Source organism: Pelophylax lessonae, assembly GCF_965119305.1.
Source record: "Pelophylax lessonae genome assembly, chromosome: 13".
In the NCBI taxonomy this organism is placed as follows: domain Eukaryota; kingdom Metazoa; phylum Chordata; class Amphibia; order Anura; family Ranidae; genus Pelophylax; species Pelophylax lessonae.
Window position 1 is genome coordinate 115,897,968 of NC_138780.1, and position 11,043 is coordinate 115,909,010.

Genomic DNA, 11,043 nt, shown 5'->3' on the forward strand with positions numbered 1-11,043 from the left:
TTGCGCATGTCACTGGTGGGCAGGGCCAACCTCATAAAAATGATTCTCATGCCCCAGCTGCTCTACGCCCTTCACAACTCCCCGGTTGTGGTCCCCCTGAGACTGTTCCAGATTGTCAATACCATTTTTAGATCATTTCTGTGGCTGAGCAAGAGCCCTCGTATAAAGTTGGAGCACCTTCAGCGACCTAAGGAGCTTGGGGGTCTAGCAGTTCCAAATCCCTGGCTGTACTACTTAGCCTCCCAACTTCAGCATATTGCACGAGTCATGAGTGAGAAGGGAGAGGGGTCAATTGCAGGCCTTGGGGCCCACATTGTGGGCAGGGGAGATGTGGCGGCCCAATTGGAATCCTTGCGATTCGGGAAGTCTAGTAAGCGCTATCCGACCTATGTCCTTATGCAAAAGACCTGGAACAAGGCTCGTCAGCTGCAGCAGGTACTGGGATATACGGACTATAGCCCTATCTGGAAGAATGCCAGATACCCGGAGCTGGCTGGCTTGCCGTACGGAGCTAAGTGGCTGGGACATGGCATCTCTCATATGACACATATATTCAGCGGTGGGGTGCTCAGATCTTTTGCTGCACTTCGGGAGGAATTTCGTCTCCCCAGGTCCATGCACTTTTATTATGTACAGTTGGCACATGCCGTTAAGGCCCAGGGGGGGGATGATCTTTGGACTCACTTTCCCGCCCCGATATTTCATTTTATGTCTACGGTTTCTGATTTTAGGGGGTTTATTTCCCATTGTTATTCTCTACTAATGAGCTCCTTCATGGATCGACACCCTCTTCGAGTGGTTCCCCGGTGGGAGGCGGATGTGGGGGTATTTGAGGATGAACAATGGGAGGAGGCTCTACAGGCTGTGCAGCTGAGCTCTCTGAATGTGGCTCAGAGATTGTCTCAACTATACATTTTGTACAGGACTCATTACACACCAGCCCGGCTGTTCAGGATGGGGAGGAGGGATTCTCCCACCTGTGGTCGATGTATGCGGGACCACGGAGACTTAATGCATCTTCTATGGCGCTGCCCCAAACTTCATGTCTATTGGAAGGGAGTACTCTCGACGCTCTCGGGGGCCTTCGGGGTTACGATACCGGAGGACCCTAAGGTTTGTCTGTTGGGTGTTCTTGGGGGAGTTCAGGCCCCGGAGCTGGCCCTGCAGGCCATCGGGCGAGCTCTGTTTCAGGCAAGGAAATTGATTCTGAGGCGATGGATTTCACCAAGGGCCCCACTGGTTAAGGAATGGGTTGCGGCTATGGGTGACACACTTAGATTAGAGAAGTATATATATCAACATAGGGGCAGCGTGGGTAAATTTGACCGCCTGTGGGCTCCGTGGCTGGCTGTACCGGGGCTTGCCCCGGTGGAGTTGGTTCTGAACAATCTTTTGGCGGGGGTAAGGTGAGGCCCGGGGACCATTGTTACACGAAAGATCACTGTCAGCTCTGCTTGAGGTTGCTGTATCTGGTGGGGGTGCGGGGCAGTTGGGTCGGACTATGGTATGTTTTCCTGTCACATATGGGGATCTAAGTTGGTAAATATGTATGCTATTACTGCAAGTTTTTTCATGCACTTGAGTACTGTATGTATTCTGGACTCTGTATTTCTGTTCTTTTTTTTTTTTGTGTGTTGATGTTTTGTTTGACATCTTTAATAAAGTTTTTGCCTGATTTAAAAAAAAAAGTTCAAGGAGGCTCTAGTCCGAAAATTAGACCCAGCTCTGAAGTTCTCCTACGTAATGTAGCATCTGCAGATGCCTGCAGACCAGCAATAACCAGCCCATGTGCTGAGTGAGTCTAATGGAAGTGGTTATATAATTATTAACTAGCTGCTGCACCTGCAGGACTCTAACGAATGTGGCCGGCTTTGCATCCCTTTAGACGCGATTTCCTATTGGGAGTATCTTACCAAATATTACATTTTTGTTGCAGTGGATGCCAAAAATCTGACTTGTATATTCGTACAGACTTCTGGGAAAATCAGTGAGTCAATAACTGAAGCAGGAAATGTTTCAGGGGGGTGATCTGTACACATTCTGTGTACAGAACACCTCCAGATAGCCATACTGCCTTGCATTTTACAGAAATGTACAGCCCTGCAGATTGAAAAGGAAAGTGGAGTTACCCTTTGAAGAAGCCCTTCTGGAGGAAGTGAAGAGAGACAAGGCGGTAACAGCTTTGTAAGAGCTGAAATTGGTAGGAGACTCTGCTGCGGATGTGTCATTAGACATCAGTTGATTATTTTTAACAACTTAAGCCCCGGAAGATTTGGCTGCTCAAAGACCAGGCCCTATTTTGCGATTTGGCACTGCGTGACTTTAACAGACAATTGCGCGGTCATGCGAGGCTGTTCCTAAACTAAATTGACGTCCTTTTTTTCCCACAAACAGAGCTTTCTCTTGGTGGTATTTGATCACCTGTGCAATTTTTATTTTTTGCGCCATAAACAAAAATACTGCAACAATTTTGATAAAAATTATATTTTTCACATTTTTTTTATATGAAATTCTCAAAAAAAAATGTAAAAATCTAAATTTTTTAACATTTTAGGCCAATTTTTCTGCTACATATTTTTGGTAAAAAAAAATCGCAATAAGTGTATTTTGATTGGTTTGCGCAAAAGTTATTGCGTTTACTAACTACGGAAAAGATTTATGTCATTTTTATTGTTTTTTTTTTAAACTAGTAATGGCGGAGATTTTTTTTGCGGGACTGCGACATTGCGGCGGACAGATTGGACCCCTGACTGACATTTTTGACACTTTTGGGGGTACCAGTGACATTACTACAGTAATCAGTGCTATACATATGCACTGTTACTGAAAAAATGACACTGGCAGGGAAGGGGGTTAACTTTACTGGTGATCAAGGGGTTAAGTGTGTCCCTAGGGGCGTGATTCTAACCATGGAGGGGCGTGGCTTGTGATGTAATCACAGAGACATGTGATCCTACATGGCAGGATCGCATAGCCTCTGTGATTACTTTAGTGAGAATGACAGACGGCTGTGTTTACATCAGCCATCTGTCCTTCTCTCACTGCAGCGGGAGATTCACACGCACTGACTCCCCAGCCGACGAGCGGGGGCGGGAGCGTGCCTCCGGCGGCGTGCGATCGCCCTCTAGCTCCTCCCAGGCTAGCGCCAAGCAATTTGCCTGGGAGCGCCAGTCTGCCGCCGTACAACTGCGGCAAGCAGTTAACAGCGGTGTTACCTTCTGTGAAGCCCTGGTCGGCGAAACCAGCCTTAAAAATAAAACTGGTGCAAGATACCAGACAATGGATCCAATCTATTTGGGAGTAGACAGGATACAGCCATCTCAAGGGTGACCACTAGCAGGTCAGGACGAATATCATCTGACAAAAAACTGAAAAAATTATAAAAAGGTCCAGCATACAGGCGACAACTCCCAAGTAGATACAAGTAGGCAAACTCCTACAGAACAGACTGAGAAAAAGATTAGTAAAGGAACTGGAGAAGTACCCAATCTTCATCGTTGAAGCCTTAAAAATCTAAGGCACCTGTTTTGGGAGAACAGCGGAAGTCCTTTTTAGGGTTCACTCATCCAGGGGGTGCCTGTGTAAAGCTTTGTGTACACACCTGGATGGAAAATATTCAGGATCAGTGGGCCATATCAGCTATATTGGTGAGACATTTGTGGAAGTTAAAGGGATGTCCACCTTCTGATCATTTCCAGCCAGCCAGGCTACCAGATTTGATGGAAAAGTAAAAAATTCTGGTCCAGTTTGTAGCTGGATTAAATGAAAAGTGAGCAATTGTGAAGGTTCCAAGTGCCCAGAGGAGATGAGGATTAGGTTCACCTCTGTTCCTAGCAAAAAAAAGAAAAAAAAAAATCGGGTAATCTGTTCCCAGTGCTAAACTTGAAAAAAACTCAACAAGCACATAAATTTGGAGTTGTGTAAGATAGAGAACCTCCAATCTATTCTATTATTGATAAATCTGGGAGATTGGGTGCTCTGTAGGTTCATCAGACACCTACTTACTTGTCACATTCCATCCTCAATTCCTCTACCAGTTTCAGTGCTTTCCCCTCGGTCTGTACACCTCTCCTAAGGCATACACGAAGGTCTTACTGTCTGCATTAGCATAGGGAAAACATTCAGAAGAACTTTCACAAGGGAAGATCCATCCTCCTGATAGAAAAAGTCAAACGTGCTTTAAGAGCAAAGTCTCTTCCAGCAGAAGAGTGACTGAGTATCCTTGGTTCTTCGTAACTGACCAATTGTTTTCAAATGAAACATTATCACATCCAGGGCCGGTGCAACCACTAGGCAAACTAGGCGGCCGCCTAGGGCGCAATACCACCTAGGTCGCAGTCATGGCCAGTGAGACATTCCTCTCCTGTCACCTCCTCATTCCCGGTGGATGTCACCTCTAGAAAGGGGGGCACTTTGTATATGAAGGGGTGGGTAGGGTTAAAGGGGGGCAGTGTGTATATGAAGGGGGGTATAGGGTTAAAGAGGGGCAGTGTGTGCATGAAGGGGGTGTAGCAGAGTGTAGTGTTAAAAGGGGGGCAATGTGTACAGTTATTTATTTATTTATTTTTGGGAGGGGGGGGGGTACAAGTAGCTGGTCTTGCCTAGGGTGCAAAATAGTCTAGCACCGGCCCTGATCACATCAGACCCCAGCCAGAAAGGTTGGGGGATGCATTTCAAAGAGCAGACTGCTCAAGGTCATGGGATGTTCAGCTTATGAGGCATAAGTATTGAATGCTCTTGAACTGAGAGTAGTGTTCAAAGCCCTTCTATCATTCACTCCTTTTTTAGGAGGAGCGAGATTTATATTGTGCCTATACAGTAGTAGAAGGGAAGAATTCTTAGGCTGTCAGTGGAACTTCCTTTATCAGTAATTGCAATTATACCATTTTGGCTTAGGAGGCTCTAGTGTCTCTCTCCTACAGTTGAGCATTGAGTCACCACTGTCTCTGTCAGTTATGACGGATCCACTTTCTCATGGCCAGTTTTGCCATCCAGCTCCAAGAGACTACTTTGTATGGCATGGAAGTTGAGAGGCGGAGGCTACCAAGTTAAGGGGCAGGTAGTGACTACCTTGTGTCAAGTCAGAGATGTCTCCATGAATAATACCAGAGGATATGGGTAAATTATGCAGCTCTCATACAGCAAAACCTGGAGTCCTTTATCACCTAAACCAGCCAAGGTTCTGCAGTTCTTACAACTGGGACTGAACAGGGGCCTAGGTTCAAATATGTTCAAAGTGCCAGCTCTGTGGACAGAGCAGTGCCGAGTGTCTCCTGAGGCTATTTGCAAGTAAGCAATATGGTCCTCCTATGATACCTTCATTACACTTTATTAGGTGAACCCGGCTCATGACAGTAAAATTTGGAAAATACATACTTACGCTACTGACCATTACAAAATTTTTCTTGCACCCTCCCGTATGGCGAGTTAGTTCCCATTGTTTGCTGCCATGATACGCCAGGAAAACGGAAAATTGTATACTCACTTTTCCATAATTTTCCTTTCCTGGTGCAGCTTCATGGCAGCATACAGATTCCCACCCAAATGGTGAGCATTACAGAGAATGCCGCGAGTCGGGTCTGTCTTTGATTTATAATTAACCAGTCCTATCAGGTTGAGGGGGTGGAGCCACAACCCATTATATGCTGCCATGAAGATGCACCAGGAAAGGAAAATTATGGAAAGGTGAGTATACAATTTTCTGTTTTATTTTAAAATTGAATGTTAAAAGCAAGTGAAATTTTCTAACGTCATTCATCCAATCTTCGAATGTCCAAAAAACGATACATGTATGGCCAGCATAAGACATTTAGTAGCAGCAGCATGCTTTTTTTTTAATCACCTGTCATGATGGGGGTTACAAAAAAAAAAATAGCCCTTTATAGTATTAAAGTAGTAGATAATCAATACTATATAAGGGGTTGATTTAGAAAGTAATATATATATATTACAGCGGACTCAGAGCGCGCTGCCTCGCTCTGAGCCCGCTGGTGGAACACACGCCGAGATCCCACTTCCGGGTACGGCGGAGCTACCGTTACACACAGAAAAACTTCAGCCGCGAGGCTGGTAAGCACTAGAATCAGGGCAGAAGCACCTAATATTGTGTTTACAAAGACTGTATATAGTTCTTTATAATTGCCCACATTTTTGGAGTGGAGTTTTTTAGCACAAGAGTGCACGTTTTTATGCTGTTTTGGGAGTGTTTTTAATGGAACTTGGAGTGTTTTGATGATATTGATGTGCGTGAAAAGCATAAAATAAAGGAGTTTTTTACACTCTACACGAGGAGAAGTTCCTTGCTTTCTATATTTTACATCTTGAACCACCAAACATTCGTGGAGGAGGAGTCCCCTGTTCGCTAGCACCTAAGAGCATAAGCCATATCCAATGGACCCTAAATACACACAGGAGCCTGGAGGCAAAGAGATAAAGTGCTTTTGATCCCTCTCTGGCGTATGCCACAAGGTATCCACTACATCTGGTAAGTGAGTCTTCTTACCATATAGCACCCGAGGTGACCAGTGAAGGGACACAGTATCGCCAATTCAGCACGATATTGCACTGAAGAGACTCTTTCCTGCACTATTGCACTTTTTCCTTCTTCTGTATGATGAATGCTTTATCACAAAAGACATTTCTATACTGCTAATTTTTAAACTGTTATAATAACGTTTAAGCTGATGGTATTATATAATATCTCACTCGGCTGGCTGTGAGGTATGATGTGATATGCCTGCCCTACTGCCTTCAGCAAGGCTCCCGGCGCAGCTCTCGCCCCCTGCAGCTTGTTACTTCTACTGGCTCCAACTCCCTCCCTGCCTCAAGGTATGTGGGGGATTTAAAGGCGCCAGTTTTAAAAAACTTGAAAGTAATCAAAAACACAGATTTTGGCGTTTTGAATGCTTTCAAGTGCAGAGGAGGGGTTTGGGATCTTATAGACATAAGAGTACCTGTCACTGCCTATTACTGTCACAAGGGATGTTTACATTCCTTGTGACAATAAAAGTGATTTAAAATTTTTTAAAAGGACAGTGTAAAAATAAAAGTTAAGATAAATGAGAAAAAAAATGTAAAGCTCCTCATCCCTCAGTGCTTGTGCGAGAAGCGAACGTATACCTAAGCCGCGCCTGCAAATGAAAACAGTGTTTAAACCACACGTGAAATATTGCCGCGATCGTTCGAGCAAGAGCAATAAATCTAGCTCAAGACCTCCTCTGTAGCTCTAAACAGGTAACCTGTAAAAAATTAGGAAAGCCCATGGAGATTTATAGGTACCACAAGCATGCACAATTTTAAGCATGACCTGTTCGGTATCTATTTACTCAGATTAACATCATCTTACATATTATACAAAAAATTTGGACTAACTTTACTGGCTTTTTTTTTTTTTTTTTAATACATTAAAGTGTATTTATTTTTTTTTTTAAATTGCGTTTGCAAGACCGCTGCGCAAATACAGTGTGACATGAAATATTGCAACGACCGCCATTTTATTCTCTAGAATCTCTGCTAAAAAAAAAAAAAACAGTAGCTCACAAAAGTGAGTACACCCCTCACATTTTTGTAAATATTTTATTATATCTTTTCATGTGGCAACACTGAAGAAATGACACTTTGCTACAATGTAAAGAAGTGAGTGTACAGCTTGTATAACAGTGTAAATTTGCTGTCCCCTCAACACACAGCCATTAATGTCTAAACCACTGGCAACAAAAGTGAGTACACCGCTAAGTGAAAATTTCCAAATTGGGCCCAATTAGCCACTGCCTTAACCCTCTTGTGCATGGAGGTCACCAGAGTTTCACAGGTTGCCACTGGAGTCCTCTTCCACTCCATGATGACATCACAGGGCTGGTGGATGTTAGAGACCTTGCGCTCCTCAACTTTCCTTTTGAGGATGCCCCACAGATGCTCAATAGGGTTTAGGTCTGGAGACATGCTTGTCCAGTCCATCACCTTTACCCTCAGCTTCTTTAGCAAGGCAGTGGTCGTCTTGGAGGTGTGTTTGCGGTTGTTATCAGGTTGGAATACTGCCTTGCGGCCCAGTCTCCAAAGGGAGGGGATCATGCGCTGCTTCAGTATGTCACAGTACATGCTGGCATTCATGGTTTCCTCAATGAACTGTAGCTCCCCAGTGCCGGGAGCACCCATTTTGTAAGCTTTTCCTCCCTCTGATTTCTCCTGGTGATCTGGCCAATAACACACATCCTGTATTAGAGTGCCCCCACTCTGGATGAAGGAGCACAGGAGCACCTTTGGACACCAGCATTGTCAGTCTAGGGGGGAGGGGAGTGTAAGATGGACTAGCAGATTTAGATACATTACCAAACTGAAGTCAAACTCTATCCCACACTGCACTTACACAAACAGTTACAGCAACCATTGTTTTTCTTTTGGGATAAAGGCTTTACATAAACAAATAAAAGCTGATCATTGTAAGCACCCCGTCATTAGTAAATGGTTTGGATACAATTCCAGGAAAGTTTTTTTTGGTCGAAAAACAAACATACTGGCCAGATCAACAGGTGAAAAGTCCAAAAAAGAAAACAAATCCAGCCATCGCATATAAGAAATGGTAAGCTGCAATATAATGTTTGCTGTTGGGTTTAATACCACTTTAAAAATGGGCATTGCATATTATATCAGGAACATTGTTCTGTGGGTGACTATATAGTTAGAAATTAGACTACAGTAAGTACAGTATTCGTATCTTGCTGCTGCTCATAGACACAGGTCAACTAACAGGAACTAGTGTAATAGTATCTAGGTGCTAAAGGTGTGCATGGATTTCCATCTTGGCAGAGACTGGCACAGTGGAGAGCACGGAATGTGAGTTAGTGGTCCAGCCAACGCTAAACAAACATGATATATTATAACATTTGTAGTCAACTGATTGACTGGCCAAGCTAGCTGATTAAGTGGAGATACTTTGCAACTAAAACCTAAAAGTAAAGAGTTTTAATAATAATAGAACTGCCAAGTGGAGACCTAAAAAAAGAAGAGGCTATATACTTCGCTTTTCAGCAGCTCGTGTCTTTAAATGCCAACACAATGCTACTCTGCTGCCACTTCACATATTTCACAGATCAGTTGACTAATATCAGTTTCCCTATCTGCGTCCAGTGGTTCCTTCCACCAGCTCATTCGTCCTGTAGTGATGTATGAGCTGCTGGGAAATCCTTTTGGGGTCCCAGCTCCATTTAGAGCTTGAGGACCTCTGCCCAGGGTATCCTGAAGCCGTGCAGAAAGCTCTACATGGGATTCAGATTGTAGCCACCCAGTACAGAGACTGACTGGTATTTCAGGAGGCTTTGCAGTGCCCAGGGCACAGAGAGTATTGGCCTTAAGGATCATAGAGCCTTTTCTTGCCACTTTTAGAGATCTAGCAACAGTGTACTCAGGACTATACTCCTGTTGAGTAGTTTCTGCATTCCTACACCCTGAATGAGCAGATCAGCTTTGGTGTCCTCCGTTGCATTTTAGCTAGTACCTTTTGGAGTATCCCAAGGCTCATCCCCATCCAAGGTAAACCAGCAAATAAACTGCAAGAAGACACAAACTGCTTGTTTTCTGACTTAAGTGACTGTAAACTACTGTGTGCCTGGCTGCCATGTGCTTATCAGGGAATGGAACCTGGGACTAAACAGCCAGCCCAGACTGGGGTCTGTGCTACACAGTTATGCTGTTTTCCTCGTTTGACTGTGTAGGGCCACTTTAAAGTCTCATTCCATAGCTAGATTTAGGACAAGTGACATGAAGAGGCTTAATGAATATGTAAACCCAACATTTCATATTCCTGATATGTGCCTTCTGTACCATGTACTTGTATGAAAAAGTATCCTGTTCTCTTTGTATTGCTTCCTTTGTGTGAAAGTTCTGGTGTTCCTACCAGTCCCTCTGCTTTCCTTTTTAAAAGCTGACCACACTAATCAGGAGGGCACGCCGTGGCCAATATTCTAGCTAATTCTCTAGCTAAGCTGGGGGTTGAGCCTGCTCTCCTCCAATGATGAGACTTGTCCTGACACAACTCCCTGCTCCCCCAGACAGCCATGCACTAGGAAATTCAGTGCACTGCTGTTTCTCCTCTCCTAGCTCTTATGCAGCTTAGAACAGAGAGACTGTGATCACTTATAAAATAGGGGGGTGGGGAGTGTTTATAATGTTTGTTTGTTTTTTTAGATCTATACAGAAATATATTGCCTTTAATTTCTATTGAACGGAAGAGAGAGCCCCTCACCAGCTTTAGTGTGAAGTCAGCACACCACCGTGTTTACACTCAAGCTGCTTACCAGAAGCTAGATATAAAACAAGCCCAAAACATGGATTGCTTGGCAATCTGTAAAAGGTGGACTGCCCCACAAGATGAGAATAACCAGTGGGATGGCTCACTCCTAGTGCATGGATCAGCAACTAGATTCTAAATACATGTCTCCTCTATGTTTAATCCAGTCCACTCGACTCTCCATTCACTAGGAACCGGCCATAGTGGTTCATAGTGTGCCTGTGTTTGCAGTGGGGACCCGTCTTACGTGTTTCGACCAATAGAACATCGTCATATTGTGAGTACAACCTTATTTAAACTTTTCATATTAAAAACGTGCTTCACTATGCATCTTCTCATGTTTATGTCTATGTCCGGTTCCTTGTGAATGGCGAGTCGAGTGGACTGGATTAAACATACCGTAGAGGAGATATTTATTTGGAATCTAGTTGCTGATCCATGCACTAGGAGTGAGCCATCCCACTGGTTGTTCTCATCTTGTGAGGCGGTCCACCTTTTACAGATTGCCAAGCGATCCATGTTTTGAGCTTGTTATATCTAGTTTCTTGTAAGCAGATTGAGTGTTCTTTACATACATTTTAACCATGCCCCTCCCTTTTACCATTACATTATTAGTGCCTAGCATGTGGCTGTCGGGGTACCGATCACTGGATCGTTGAAGGTAAAGAGAGTGTGAAGGTCTCACACCAGGTATTACCTGGACTTTCAGCAGGATACCAGAAGCAACTGCAGTAGAGGACAAAAACAGTGAGCATATG